The following is a 16608-nucleotide window of genomic DNA, read 5'->3' on the forward strand; positions in this document are numbered from 1 at the left end:
GAGATATAAGATACAATTTGCAAAACACATGAAACTGAAGAAGAATGAAGACCAAAGTGTGGGCACTTTGCCCCTTCTTTGAATTGGGAATAATCTCCCATGGAAGGAGCTACAGAGACAAAGTTTGGAGCTGAGACAAAAGGATGGACCATCTAGAGACTGCCATATCCAGTGATCCATCCCATAATTAGCCTCCAAACACTGACACCATTGCATACACTAGCAAGCGCTTGCTGAAAGGACCCTGATATAGCTGTCTCTTGTGAGACTAGGCTGGGGCCTAGCAAACACATAAGTGGATGCTCAAGGTCAGCTTTTGGATGGATCACAGGGCCCCCAATGGAGGAGCTAGAGAAAGTACCTGAGCAGCTAAAGGGATCTGCAACGCTGTAGGCGCAACAACATTATGAACTAACCAGTACCCCGGTGCTCTTGACTCTAGCTGCATATGTATCAAAAGATGGACTAGTTGCCATCACTGGAAAGAGAGGCCCATTGGACATGCAAACTTTATATGTCCCAGTACAGGGGAAAGCCAGGGCCATAAAGTGGGAATGGGTGGTTAGGGGATTGTGTGTGGGGGTATGGGTAGTTTTGGGATAGCAATGTAAATGTAAATGAGGAAAATACCTAATAAAAAATATTTAAAAAAAGACACCTCCATGTTTCCTTGGAGGAAGTGAGGAGATGCTCTTCAAAGGTATTTCTCTCCCGCAATTATGGCTGTTTTTTCTGCCCCCCATTGTCTGTGGCTTTAAAGGTGCTGTGCTCCTTTCCTTGCAAGACTACATAATTTTAATTTCATTCTGCCTCACGTTTTGGTCCTGGTTCATAATAGAAGCCTGCCAAAAAGTGACCACACAGCCTTACCCTAAATTGTACACTGTCTTATAATTCATTTGTCAAATTAATGTTAGTTGTATATTCCACATCAGCTAGGTTCTTTTTCAGAATACAACATAAACAAGGATATTCCGAGTGGAATCCTTGTTTCTATCTTCTCATCTTCTACTATCTTTTGTTCCCTCCCCCCTCTTTCCCCACATCTCTCTGTCCTGGGATGTCCTTGAATATAAGAATTTTCTATTCACTAGCCTTTGGTCTCCAGGTCTTGTATCATCTATTCACCAGGTTCTCAAATCTTTCACCTGATTGAGTTAAATTAAATTACATCACTTCCTTAGTTCTGATGTCTTTAAATTTGGAGTAAGGCATGCCATAGGCACTCCTGTGTCTTCAACTGAGTGGTTTATCTTTGAGCTAATCAATCCCCATTATTACATATACAAATCCCTTTAATAAGTCACTTATCACTTGTCTTTCCCCTACCACCACCCGCTTTGTCCGTGTCTCTGGAGAATTCTAAATAATATAAAGCTTTTAGAATTGTTATTATTTTTAAGGCAGTAAATTGCATTCCAAGACATGACTGTAAGTCAGTCGGCTTAGAAGGATTCTGTGATATATTCCTTTCTGCCTTAGAATTCATACCTAATGATATCCTACATATTCCCTCCCGATTTTGCACTGACACAAATTCTGAAAATTATTTTCACATATATAATATACCTTCCAGGGTCAGATTTTGTATTTGTCTCAAAAGTTGGGTCTAGATGAATGTCTAAATGACATAAAAGATGTGACAGGTGATGTGGTGGGTTATGAAGACCGTCTGTTTTTGTTGTTTTGTTTCGTTTCCCACAATGTTGCATGCCTTTTAGTTGAGAAGTAAATCTACTCAGACAAGAGGTTCTTGCTATGAGAATTTTGGTAATCTTTGAAATCTATCCAATATTTATACCTCAATTTTCCACTTTCCTCTGTAAATGTCAGAGAAGTACTATAAGAAACACAGAGTGTTAAAAATGGGATTTATATTTAACTCACCCACTTGTAGTATCAGTTGTATCTTTGGTTTTGAACAATTTCTAACTTTAAGTGAAAAACAACAAAGTATTCTTTTTGACAAAATCGGAGATGGTCCTCACTCATTGTTCATGCCTTGTGAAGGGGAAGCCCAATCCCATCACTTATATTGTCTAGTTTCTCCAGTATAGTTAAAACTGTCAGTCATCCCATCTTCTCCTCCTCCCCCATTTTGTACTTCTGAGTACATTTTAAATTGAAATATGAGTATGTTCTGGAACATAGCTATAATCTAAGCACTCATTCTTAGTACACAAATGTGTTTGCTTCAAATTTATATTCTGGAATCCTAACACCTATAATACTAGGAAGTGGGGTCTTTGGAATGTAATTAGTTAGATACTTAATGAATGGCATCAGTACTCTAATAAAAGAGGCCACACATTGTAAGGGAGCATGCAAGGTTACAGAGGAAGGTTTGGAAGCTGTAAAGGGAGGGTGGGATAATGTAAATATTATAATCTTAAGAAGAATAAAAACTAAGTAGCCTAGAAGAAAGTGGCCTGGGAAAGCTACCTTGCTCTCTTTTCTTTATACCATGTAAAGGCACAGGAAAGAGACACCATCCACAATGAAGGGTCGCTTGTTGAACATGCTATTTATTGGTGCCGTGATTTTGCACTTTACAGCCCATAGAACTGTGAAAAATAGATGTTTGCTGTTTATAAGTCACCCAGTTTACAGTGTCTTGTTGCAGAATCATATGTTGTCACTTAAAGCAATAGATACCCAACTCTGCATAAGTCAAGAGGAAAAAAACCTATTTTCTAATCATATATTATGTTATAATGTCATCCTATTTATGATTGGCAATTAGATTATTAATGATTTCAAATAATCCTTTGCTTTAGAAACAGGTTCAGTTTCAGGTTAAGTTCCAGTCCTCTGGATTCACTTCCAGTACTCAAAACTGGGTCGTTTAGTTTTGGTGAGGAAATAGAGCTGCTTTATACATCCTAAGAATCCGTGGTTTAATGTGGAAATGAAGGCTGGTACAATTTTGTGTATTGCTGATTAATATTTTGACTGCAAACTGCAGCAGGAGGAAAGGAGAAATTCTGTCATCAGTCATACCATTCTGAAGCAAAGAAATGCCATTAGGGCTATCTCTGTATACAGGGAACACACAATGGAACCTCACAAGGAGGCCAGAGGAAGCTCCAGTATCACTGTGGTCTTCATGTTTGAGCACAATAACCTCTAAACAATAGCAGCTTCTGTGTCATTTCTATAGGACAACTAATTTGTGAGGAGTTATCATTGCTAGGCTACAATGTGAAATTACAGGGCAGAAAAGGGATCTCTGCAATAAAACATATAAATATTCATAGCAGTTCAGTTTGCATATCCCTAAACCAAACCATTGAAATCCAAAATGCACTAAATTCCAAAGTTTTTTTTTTTTTTTTTGAGGGGGAAAAGAAAAACATCCAAAATTGGTACCGGGTTTTTAGGATTGCAGTCAAAACAACAGTGCATTAAAAATGTATACATTTTGCACATTGCTAGACTATGCAATTGATGTATATTTGAATTATGAATTTTGTATTTAGATTAGGAGTACATATGTATGTATGTACAGACATATATATATTTGGAAATCCAAAAAGAATTAAAAATCTGAAATATTTCTGGTCCCAATAATTTGAAAAAAAAGAACAATTAAAATGAAATTTTCAAGTTGTTAAAATAAATACTATTTATTTGTCTATCTATCTATCTATCTATCTATCTATCTATCTATCTGTCTGTCTGTCTGTCTGTCTGTCTGTCTGTCTGTCTGTCTATCTATCTATCTATCTATCTATCTATCTATCTATCTATCTATCTATTTATTTATACACTGTACACTATAGCCATCTTTAGACATGCCAGAAAATGTCATCAGATTTCATTACGGATGGTTGTGAGCCACCATGTGGTTGCTGGGATTTGAACTCTGGACCTTTGGAAGAGCAGTCAGCGCTCTTAACCACTGAGCCATCTCACCAGCCCCCAAATACATTTTATATATAATATGAATTTTAAATGTACAGATATAAAGTGCCTATAGACTTCCCTAAAATAAATTATAATGTCATTTTGATTATACTATGGCAGCAAATACACATTTGAATAAGTCTTTTTTATTACTTCATATGTCTTTTGCTGTGAAAAATATCTAAGAAAATAAATTTATAAGAAAGAAAGGTTTATTTTGGCTGGTAGTTTGGTAATCATCCTGGCAGATATGAAAGTACCCATCTATAGATGCATTCTTCATGTGATCAGTGTCCAAGACATTTTCTTCATTAAGAGGCATTGCTTACAGTTGTTATCTACTGTCAACAGTCAGGGCATTTAATCTTGTTTAAAGAGAATACCATGATGCAATTTGGAATATATTAACACAACGTTAAAAGATTAAAATTACAAACAATTTTCACATACCTCTAGCTTGGCAAGTTGTTTAAATCTTTGCATTTAAGAAGACTTACATAAGAAGATATATATATATATGTGTGTGTGTGTGTGTGTATATATATGCATATATATGTATACATTTATGCATTTAATTGTTATCTCTTAAAAATCTTAATAATTAAAATGTAAAATTGGGCTCTATATAGAGCTGACCTAAGTGTCACTCTTTCTGTGTCTCTTATTTGCTTAAAATTGGTCACAAAGGTTTTATCAGTACTAACTCTTTGAAATATATCTATCTCTATGATATGGGATCAAATTAAAACAATCAGGGAACCTTCAGGACAAGTTGAAATTAAACTACTTATCAGTGATGTCTTAAGAAGATTTCATTCAGAGATGCTAGGTCTCAAAGAAATCCAGTACAAATGGATGAGGTTCCTAGTTAACATATCATAGAGAATACTTGCCTCCAGTTTCCTCTAGTCCCTACTCACAGGACCTGTTACAGAGTCATTCAGGTTGACATGCCTTACCCCCTACTTTCAACCTCTCCAGAACCTGAGCCTCACTTTTCTTTAGCTTCTCTAGCTCTTATATAACCTAGCCATTTTGGATACCCGGTTGTTGTCTCTTAGTCTCTTGGTGCTCTTTGGCCCTAAGTCCTCAACTCTTGCCTCCCTCCTTTCTTCATTCACTTTCTCATGATCTCTGTCTTAGTTATGGTTTCCATTGCTGTGAAAAGACACTATGACTAATGCAAATCCCATAAGGAAAGTATTTAATTGGGGATGGTTTAGAGTTCAGAGGTTTAGTTCATTATCATTTTAGCAAGAAGCATGGCAGCATGCAGGCAGAAATGATGGAAGAGAAGGTTCTGAGTGCTCTATATTTTGATCTGCAAGCAGCAGAATGAGACTGTCATACTAGGCCTAGGTTGAGCATATGAGATCTTCAAGCCCACCTGCTAAGTGACATCCATTCTCCAACATGGCCAAAGCTCCAATATGGGCCAAGCATTTAAACACATGAATCTAAGAGGATTCATTCCTATTCAAACCACCACAGACTGGTTCAGTTTGCTGTTTTGTGTCAGTCTGGATCCTTCTAGATGCCTGTGGCTATATTCTCCCTCATATCTACAATAAACCTTCTCTTCAGTCATACCTTGGGGCAGTCATGTTTTTGATCTTTCCTTTAAGAGACCAGGGTTGAAGTTTTCAGATTGAAAAATGAAGTCATGCTGAATGAACACGGTGATGATTGCTGATCATCTCAGCATTTGAAGGCTGAGTTCAGAGAATCATGAGTTTAAAAAGTAGCCTGGTCTTCCTAGAACAAACATACCTCAAAGCCAACAACAGAAGAGAAAGATTTGTGCCAGTCCTTCCAAAAGTAGCAAGAGCCAAGATGGTATGCAGAAATAATTTTTATTGCATGTTTTTTTGTTATTAAATGAATTTCTTCTCACATTGGTATCCTGGATAGGTTTATGGCAACTTGAAACAAGTTAAAATCATCTGAAATTAATTAAGATGCTTCCAGAAGATTGGGTTATAGGCAATTGTGTATGGCATTTTAAATTAGTGATTCATATGGGAGGGCCCAGCCCATTCTATTGTCATGGGTGCCACCTGGACTGGTAGTCCTTGGTTCCATAAGAAAGAAAAATGAGTAAGTTTAGGAAGCAAGCCAGTTAACAGCATTTTTCTATGGTGTCTACATCAGCTGCTGCCTCTAGACTCCTTCTCTGCTTTAGCTCCTGTCTTGACTACCTTCAATGATGAACAGTGATGTGAAAGTATAATCCGAAAAACAATTTCCTCTTCAACTAGCCTTCGGTCATGGTGTTTTATCCCAGCAATAGTAAACTAAATAAACAATTTTCTCTTCAACTTGCCTTTGGTCATGGTGTTTCATTCCCAGCAATAGTATAACATGAACAAGAACATTTGACTCTTGCTTATATTGTACTTAAGATATTTATTTCAGATGCAGGTACATTTTACCTTAGCAGTGGGGTATAAAAAAAAACAAAGAGCAGAGAAAAGCAACTTTCCTTATAGGAACAAATATATTATAAAGAGATACTTGCATCCTTCCCCTTGTCTACTAGACTATTAAGCCCATACATCCCATGAAATAGGCATTTCTTTAGGAATTTCAAAAACTGAAGCCTTGGTCCAGCCAAAGGAGGAGCTTGTCTCCTAAAAAGAGATTCCAGCTAGTCGTGTCAATTTGTCAGATTGTATTGCAGGAGAGATTAACAATAAGGCATTATGGGTGAATCTACACTTGAACAGAATTGCTCACCTATGCATGATTCACTCTTTCTCCAAATCTAGGCTTTATATTAGTAATCCAAAGGTAAAACTAGGGGTTGGGAGTTTTTTGGTTCCTTTAGTCTATCTTCCTAGTGTGGGCACATTGAATACATTTCTGCTCTTATCATTACTTCTTTCTTTAATTAGTCTATTGGTAATGTATGTACACATATCTTGGTAGGGTTCCCAGGGCCTAGGCACTGAGTTTAACAATTTCCTTGCCAGTCTTAAGGTCTTTTGCTCATGCTTACTTAGCCCTATTGCTGTCAGAATGTGGCTACCATGTATATTATTGTGGGATTAGGTGACAGAAAAAGTCCATTGACCTCTTATCATCTGAAAATCACAGTGAGAAGTGGATCTATATCACATCTTTCCCTTTAGGGACATTCTTGTTTCCAGTAACATAATTTCCTCATGTCCAACCTATTAAGAGGTCTATCATTATCCAATAGTTCTCAAGGATTAGCAACCAAATATTTAATACATGAGTTTATTGAAGAATATTCGATATCTAAACTATAATATGGTACTTCTGTACTTCCATAAACCAAGTTTGAATAAGAGAGAATGAACAGGATGAAGTATGCTGATTATTCCAAAGAAAGAAAACAGGACATGCAAATGTATGAATTCTGAATAATAACACATTTTTGGGTAGATTTGTATAGCTATAAACTAAGGTTTCAGAGATAGTAGGGAAGATTAAGACAAAACTTAGTAAAAACGTATAAAGAGGATTAACTGCTACATGAAATAGAAGCCAATATATATTTGTTTCATATATAATTATTTTTTAAAAATATATTGGAAAAGTTGGAGTGAACCACGACCAGCAATGGAAAATTATACTGAGAGGCAATTACCATAGACTAGGTAAATGCTGTGTAAATGTCTTTAAAGAGAGGGGAGCAGTATAAATAGGAAATTCAAAGGATTCAGTGAATGATGAATAGAATCTGAAGAGGAGCAGGGAAGATAATATGAAAAGAATTAGTGAATTCTGGCACAAATGACAAAATATTAATAGGAAAGACAATTTGTGGCATAGGTGCTTATAATTTTTTTCTTTTTATCATAACCAAACTATGGAGTAGTATCAAGATTCTTTTTCTTGCTTTGAAATTGAGCTATTTTAAATTTGCCAAATGTACAAAATGTTCCCATGTCTCCATGATGCATAAAAAGAACATAGTTAACACTGTCAAAATAAGAGCTGGATGTGTAAATTTAGCTGTTCCACATGACCTTTCAGATCTGTCAATTAGAAAATGCTTGTAAATAGTATGTCACAAATGTCAGAAAATGTAGACAACGGAGTTAGAAATTTATAGACTCCATATGAGCTATTTGCTTTAAGAAAGTCATGGCTGGTTCCTGTTTCAATTTCTTTGTTCTTTCCATTTTTTTTCCTTTTTCATTTAATTTACATAACCTGAGCTCACATGCTATAGATAGATAGATAGATAGATAGATAGATAGATAGATAGATAGATAGATAGATAGATAGAGATATACTTCACAGTTTTCATATTGGCATGTGCCAAGTTCATAAGAATGGTATAAGAGCATAGCAGGAATCTTTCATTTAGTCAGTACCAAATGGAAGCAACAGCACCATCCTTAGATGATTAAGCACCTAGGTTATGATAAATACACTTGGGTTTTTTTCATTGCTTTATCACTTTGGCAGGTAGCTAATTCTACTGAGACATCAATTTTATTATCTGAATATCTGATTACCTTTATTTTTCCTACTTTTTAGAACATAAATTTACTATTTATTAAACTATTTATACTTACCACGTATTATGGCCATCTATGAACTGTCATTTACAGACACATGTGTTAAATGTTTGGTTTTTAGTTTATGACTTTATTTTCAAAGTTTCTGGACATGTTAGAAGGAAGGGACTATGTGGGAAAAGTAGCCACAAGAGCATGTCCTTTCTGCTTTGTTATGGGTAGGCTTTGAAAACCACTTGTATCGTCTGTGTTCTCACTCACTATACATATAGAACTAATGATGTCAAGGATGGAGGATTGAAGTCTCTGAAATCATGAGCCAAACAGAGCCTTGTTTTCTTAATCTATGAATTATTTTTGTTTGTTTTTCACAGTGAAGCAAAAACTGATTTATACAGCCTGTTGGTGCATCTGTGGTCTCAGTTTTTTTTTTTAATTTATTTTTTTATTAGGTATTTTCCTCGTTTACATTTTCAATGCTATCCCAAAAGTCCCCCATACCCACCCCCCTAATCCCCTACCCACCCATTCCCATTTTTTTGGCCCTGGCATTCCCCTGTACTGGGGCATATAAAGTTTGCAAGTCCAATGGGCCTCTCTTTGCAGTGATGGCCGACTAGGCCATCTTTTGATACATATGCAGCTAGGGTCAAGAGCTCCGGGGTACTGGTTAATTCATAATAATGTTCCACCTATAGGGTTGCAGATCCCTTTAGCTCCTTGTGTAATTTCTCTAGTTCCTCCATTGGGGGCCGTGTGATCCATCCAATAGCTGACTGTGATCATCCACTTCTGTGTTTGCTAGGCCCCGGCATAGTCTCACAAGAGACAGCTATATCTGGGTCCTTTCAGCAAAATCTTGCTAGTGTATGCCGTAGTGTCAGCGTTTGGAAGCTGATTATGGGATAGATCCCTGCATATGGCAATCACTAGATGGTCCATCAGGAGAACACTGCTAAACAAGTGGTCTCAGTTGCTAGACTGGCTGAGATAGACAGATTCCTTGAGCCTAGGATTTGGGAACGAGCCTAGTCACTAGATTAAGAGGCTACCTCAAACACAAACAAACAAACAAACATGCCCTTCAAATGAGAACAACAAACAACAACTAACAAGAAACAAAAGCCAAACCTTAATGAAAAGAGAACAGTAACAAAAAAATCACCATTTTAAGCAATATATTAACTGTGTGTTGGATTCTTGAAGGTAAGCATTTTATCCTATTCATCTTTCTATTCTCCACAATATTTTTAGCAACAACAATTTAGTAGACACGTAATAAACCATGTTTGAATGACCATATAACTAACAAGTGTATAAAGAGAATTTAAGTACTTGTGGAATCAAAGTGTTGTCAAGAAAACTACAGCTGGGCATCGTGTCACACACCTTTAGCACTCAGAAGGTAGAACCTCATGGGTCTCTCTGAGTTCTAGGTCAGTGTTGTATACAAAAAAGTGAGTCCAGGACAGCTAGGGCTTGTTACATAGAGAAACACTGTGTGGAATGTCCCACCCCCCCAAACCCCACCAAAAAAAAGAGAAAATCTACAATAGTCAACAATCAATCAAATACCAAAAAAAATAAAAAAATAAAAAAAATAAGGTTAAAAGAACACTATAAAATCAGTAGTAAATAGAGCAGGAAGTTTGACTGTCTAAGCTCCCTTATGACAAGTCAACACTTGGAAGGCAAAGGTTACCTTAACCCCAAGGAATAGTGTTTTGCTCTGGACTTTATTATATTTAAACAGTTTGGGAAACTTACCATGCTTGATAATGATGTGTAAGGAATTATCTTACAGTCACTCGTTCTGGATTGTTTTCATTTGTTAGGTGGTGAGTGGTGGCGTTTGGAACAATAAATGTGAGGAAGGAATTGATTCTAGGCTATTGTACCTTATTTACTTATTGGATATTTTATTTATTTATATTTCAAATGTTATCCTCTTTCTCAGTTTCCACTCTGCAAACTCCCTAACTTATCTCTCCTCCCCCTGCTTCTATGAGGGTGCTCCCCCACTCCCCACTCACTCCCACCTCACTGCCCTGGCAGTCCCCTACACTGGGGCATTGCGCCTTCAGAGGACCAAGGGACTCTCCTCCCTTTGACGCCAAGTAAAGCCACCCTCTGTTACATATGCAGCTGGAGCCATGGGTCGATCCATGTGTATTCTCTGGTTGGTGGTTTAGTCCCTGGGAGCTTGGGGCAGGGGGCGGTCATACTTAATTTTTTTAAAAAGTTTATTTTTGTTTGCACTTATCTTATGTTTTTGTGCCTGTGTAAATGTATGTCACTTGTGAGTGGGTACTTGTGGAGGTCAGAAGATGGTATCATATCTCTTGGAGATGGAGTTACAGACAGTTGTTATCCACCTAGTGTGGGTTCTGGTAACCAATGTTTGCTCCTCTGCAAGTACAGGGAATGCTTTAATGGATGAGTCCTATGGGACTTAGTTCCTATGGAACTTAATGATTTTAATACAGTCCTCAGGGAATTCTGTGTTTAGACCACACTTATTGTATGTGCTATGATTTGTATGCTTTTGTAACTTCCAGAATTCATGTTGAAACACAGTCTTCAAGTAAACATGGAGAGGTTGAGCCTTCAAAATATGAGACTTGATTTGGTGTTCCTATAAAATTGCTTACCACAAAGATCTGGCAACTTTTCTTTCTTCTTCTTTTCACTATGTGAAGACACAGCATTTGTGACTGCCAGAGGATACAGCAACTAGCTTGTAAGGATCAAGGCACTCACCCAATCTGCCATTTCCTTGGTCATGAGCATCCTAGAACATAGAAGCACTAGAAAGAAATTTGTATTGTTTATAACGTCCCAGTCTGTGTTGCTAGAAATTATAGTATGAGAAATGGAACAAGACACTAGGTTTCTTCCGTGAACACTCATTCAGATCACAGTCACTCAGGCTGACCTAAAGCCTCAGGTCCTCCTCTTAACTCAACTTGCTAAATAACCATAGTATATAGAGACAGGAAAGCATTAAGAGGCAGATTGGTGTTTTCAAGTTTATCTGTCCAATAGAAACCTTTCTGATTTGTAAAAACTGCATAGTGTATTTAATAATTTTCCACATAATGTTCTTATTAGCACCTGAACTCATTTTAGAGATCATAATGAATCATTTCCAGCACCCATGTGAATAACCTCTATTCTAAAACTTGGAACTAAGTGAGTGCTTCTGAGGGACCCATGGAGGCATGAGAAGGTTTTGTGTTCACTAACCTGCTGTTATGGGATATCACCTCTTCATCTTTCTAAGAAAGCCTTTTTGAATTTTGACACTCAGAGGCCCATTAATGAAAAAATGACTGATTAAAAACAATCGTCTTTGAATTTCTCCATTTTCTGAAGAATTTGCAAGATTAAAATTTTACATGTGATTAAATTTGTGATGTTGTGGAGAATTTATATCTGTGAATTGATCCATAAATGTTCTACATCTATAACAGTTTTCTCAGTCTTTTGTTTTGACTTATAAAAAATGGTAATTCCAATTGCCTCTTTATTAGATTTGAGGTTCACTCCCAAGGGGGCAATACACACCTGGACCTGGCAATATACACCTGGTAAATGTGTATACCTTGTGATGTCACAGGTCTTAGAGGAGAATCTACTAATGATATTTTGCTAAATATACATGTAGTCAAACTGGCATTTATGTTTATATGCATAAACTGATGCAGCTCTCAGCATTCCTTTAGTCAGAGAACCTTCTGTTTACCATTGGCAACCATTAATGCAAAGAAGCTTAACGTGCTAGAATGTGGAAAATAAGGGCTTAATGACTGTTCCTAAATGGAGACATCTATATCACCCCCTCCAAAGACAAAGAACACCATGGATGAGGGGTAGAAAAGTTGTACGAACGAGAGGTTGAGGAGAAATGCTGTTAGGGTGCTTTTCTGTGAACATGACTATAACCATTGCAATGCACACAGCATCTGTGGATATCCCTATAAAATTGGCATGTCCAAATACAAATACGAAACTAGAGGTCAAGTAACTATGAAGCAGGTTAGCAGGAGTGTGAGGGAGGCCAGAAGAAATGGGAAGGTGTGAATGATCAGATACACTGTGCACGTGTGAAATTGCCAAAAATGTGATGGAGTTAAAGTGGTCATACTGTCATAATCCTACAAATGCACCACATTAGAAATCAGTAAACTGTAAGTTATTTATATATAAAGATTTATTTGATAACTAGAATTTAAAGAAAAGCAAGCTTTATTCACAAATCCTCAGAATTTACACTAATTTTTTTTTTGGATGGGGGCAGCTAAGGATTTGAGAAGAAGCCCAAGATACTCCATGCCTTTTTTTTTCTGGTTCCAATAAGGAATTTTAAAAATGGGACATGGTTACTGGCCATAGGGCGTCTTTCACACCCTGTGGAAGGATCTCCTTTTTTACCTCTTCTTGAATATTTTTTTATGAAAGGAATTGGAAAAGGTGAGTTTGCAGCATTGAACCCACCTACTAAAAGAGGAATTATGCTAATTTACTTACCATGACTGTTCTTTTACTTTGCCAACTTTATTCATCATATTCACAAGCAATTAATTACCAGCATGTACATATATGACTAGGCAAGTATTCTTAAGCATTTCCCATATGCTAGGGATAATCCTAAGACTTTCAGTTTCAATGAGGGCCAAAAAATTATTTTGGCTTCTAGTAGGTGATCAATAAATGTCTAAACTAAGTATTTTGCACATAAAATGAAATTAAGACAAAAAAAGTTTAACTATTCATGATCATGTAGTTAGTAAGGAGTGGACCTGGAATTTAAACACAGGAAATCCTTTAAGAGTTTCTTTGCAAAATTTAAATAATTAAAGCAACTGGCCAATGATTTATATTTCAGGCAGGATATACTGAGGGTACAGAAATGAAGATGAGTAATCCTATAAAATCATCTTGTTAACTGAAATGTAGGAGTGCAATGTATTATTTAAGTGTCCTGTGTCATGTGAAGGAATACAGCAAAAGGCCCTGTAGACTTAGATTTTTTTCAAAACCTACTTTAGTAGGGATTCTTAAACACTTAAACTCTCTTTCTCTAGCCCACTGTCCTAAGGTAGGGGGGAAAGATGTTAAATAGGAGAAGGGGATGTGGACCTGTTTAAAAGTAATGCTTTTGTTTGTTAGCATACCAGCAGTTCAGTTCCAAAAAGTCACCAAACACAAATCCACAACAGTGGCATGATCCAGCAGAAGCCTTCAGGACCAGCTGGAATGTCAGGAGTTTTTGCTGTGCCTCTCTCAATGAAGGATGATCAGCAAAGATGAGAGATTAATGAAGCATTGCAAGACTAACTATGCAAGCATACCATCACTGTCCATTGAGTTCTATTTATACTCACTCCAAACATCACATGTCCATTCACTGCTTTTGTTTCAGCAAAACACCACTGGAGTCTACATCACATGACACAAACAGAGAATTCCACTCCAAGGTCCTAAGCAAATACTGTTTGGATATAGAGAAATGTTAAAGCCCATTTGATGTAGGATTAAAACATTTGTATGATTTTTTATACTTGTGTATTTATTTATGAAAATTTTAGACAGGGAGAGAGAAATATTAATTTAATTTTAATTACTTTAATATTATGACTTTCCACAGATTATTTACATTAAGAATTTGGGAGTACTTGTGAACTTCATTGTGAGGGGTTCATCTATTGTTTTGAACTCAAAATAAGTCTTCTGGAATATTCACCCGTGTCTGATCTTTCTTCTTTGTTTGAATCTCTTGATTGCTCATGTCCATGTATTGCTGTAGAAGTTAATTCTTAGTAGGATAGTCAATTTGTTTAAATCTGATTTAACAATCTGATTTACACATTTCTTGAATGGTTAATATGATTAGGATTTTGGATGTGCCCTTGACTTGCAGACCAGTTGATATTTTCTTGTACCTAGTAACAATGTCTCTGAGACTCAAGCAATACTTTTGATTCCTTTTATTGGCAGATGTGAGAGAATGCAAGAGGGAAGGAAAGTTCAAGAAAAGCTGTTGAGTTCTGAATTCACTCACCAGGATGAATACTCAATTTTCTATTTACAAAGATATCCAGCAAATAAGTTTAGAAATATCTGCCAATATTGTATGTTAAGTGTAGAGACAAACCACTCAGAATTCAAAGCATGGATTTCTGTATCAAAATAAGTTATATATTTCTTCTGCTTCAGCCCTTCATGCATAAAAGAGAATTATCACAACAAAGCCCAGCTCTTCCTAAGTAGTTTTGTTTTTGATGCTACACATTTCAAGGGCATGCCTTCCAAACTGAGCTGTTGATTTGTGTGAGTAAAATTCAGCTAGGACCTCACAGAGCTTCTGTGACTTTACAGAAGTTTAGATCATCATTTTTGACACTTGTGAAAAATTGAATGGCAGTAAAATATCCTTTAGTTTTTAATCTTTGAAGATAACAATTAGGCTTTGCTGATTTGTATTGCTATATTAGAGAAGTAATCTGCATCATTAATAATCATTAACTGTAAAGATAGCTATAATTTATTAAAAACTGACCAGTTACTGAGCAGTGTTCCAAGAGCCTTATGTAGAATATTTAACCTAATACTTCCAAAGAGGTAGACATGATTATTTTTGCCCTTCATTTGAGAAAAGTAAGAAAATTAAATATGTCTACCTATAGTTGTATCATAACTGATATGAGCCAAACAATCCAGGTGGATTCCAACATAGGAGCCAAGCCAGCATCTGAATGACTGTTATATCTAAGAGCTAAACTTACTTAAACCGAACTGAACTGAACTGAACTGAACTGAACTGAACTGAACTGAACTGAACTGAACTGAACTAAAGGACTGCTTCCACAGGTCAGGAAAGGGTGAATGGTTAGTTCAGTCTTAGAAAGCCTGAAAGAACAACGTCAGTCAATTTTCCTTAACTACTCATTATGGGGAATATGTAATTCATTAATTTTGATCCATGCACCTCTATTTTCAATTCATAAATGCAGGCTACCGTTTAAGGAATATTTTAGAATGGAGACAGGAGGAACAGTAGAAAGGTTGGTTATGGGCCTTTTGTTCATTGATTTTGTCTTCCTCTCATATTCCTTAGTACCTGTATTATTTAACAACAAGGATCTTAAGATACATGACCTATAAAATATGACACTGCCCCAACCTTTACTCAAATGGAAATAAAAATAAAGAATACAAGTAAAAACTATATGAGTAAAACTTTGGAAATTCCTAAGAACTACAAACCAGAGCAAGCCTTCTTACAGCTTACTAAAAATTTCCTTTACATAACACAAATGTTTATATTGCTTTTTAACATGACACATCATGTCTTCACATTGTAAGCACACATTTTGTAAGCTTACCCATTTTACAGTCAGAATTTCACATTTACATACTTTCCTTTACTTTTGTAATAGCAGCAATATTTTCATTTTTTATCTCTTCTAAGTAATATGCCTTTATTAGAAGCAAAGGCAGTTGACTATCAGTTTAGCAAGTCGATGTTTGCATTACATTTTAATGTTGCTTTGGAAACAGGCAATTAGTTACAAGCTGGGCCTGTCACTGTCATTTATTGATGAAGAAACACTGATAAGGAGTTCCTTCTTTTGTAAATTTCAGATAAGCTGTCCTCCCAAAGACATCAAGATAAGAAGAATCAATGTACACTGTCATTTTGACAGGCCATACTCTCCTGTTAGTTTACCATCTGCTCCAGAAGAGAAAACTATCAGATACTTTTGTTGATAATGATGAACAAGTCTTGGGTTGGTATCTGAGGACAGCCTGTCAGGCCCAACAGAAAACATAATCACCTCTTTCTAATGAATGTCATTACTATACAGAGGGAGCCACAATGACAGGTCATTCTTTAGTGTGGTTTGAAGTCCTTGTTAATGACCAAATATTCAGGCTCCACCACAGGATTGAGCATGATTTCTTGCTTCAGTGAACTACTCCAAACTATGTCTTTCTTTCATCCTCTTCCTCCTCCTCCTCCTTCTTTTTCCTCTTCTTCTTTTTTTGTGTAAGGATGCACATGTGTGGGTGGGTGTGTATAGATGAATTTTCTCTTTCATTCTTTCTTTCTCTTTCTTTCTTTCTTTCTTTCTTTCTTTCTTTCTTTCTTTCTTTCTTTTTCTTTCTTTCCTTCCTTCCTTCCTTCCTTCCTTCCTTCCTTCCT

Source organism: Mus caroli, chromosome 12 (genome assembly GCF_900094665.2).
Source record: "Mus caroli chromosome 12, CAROLI_EIJ_v1.1, whole genome shotgun sequence".
Taxonomy (NCBI): Eukaryota; Metazoa; Chordata; class Mammalia; order Rodentia; family Muridae; genus Mus; species Mus caroli.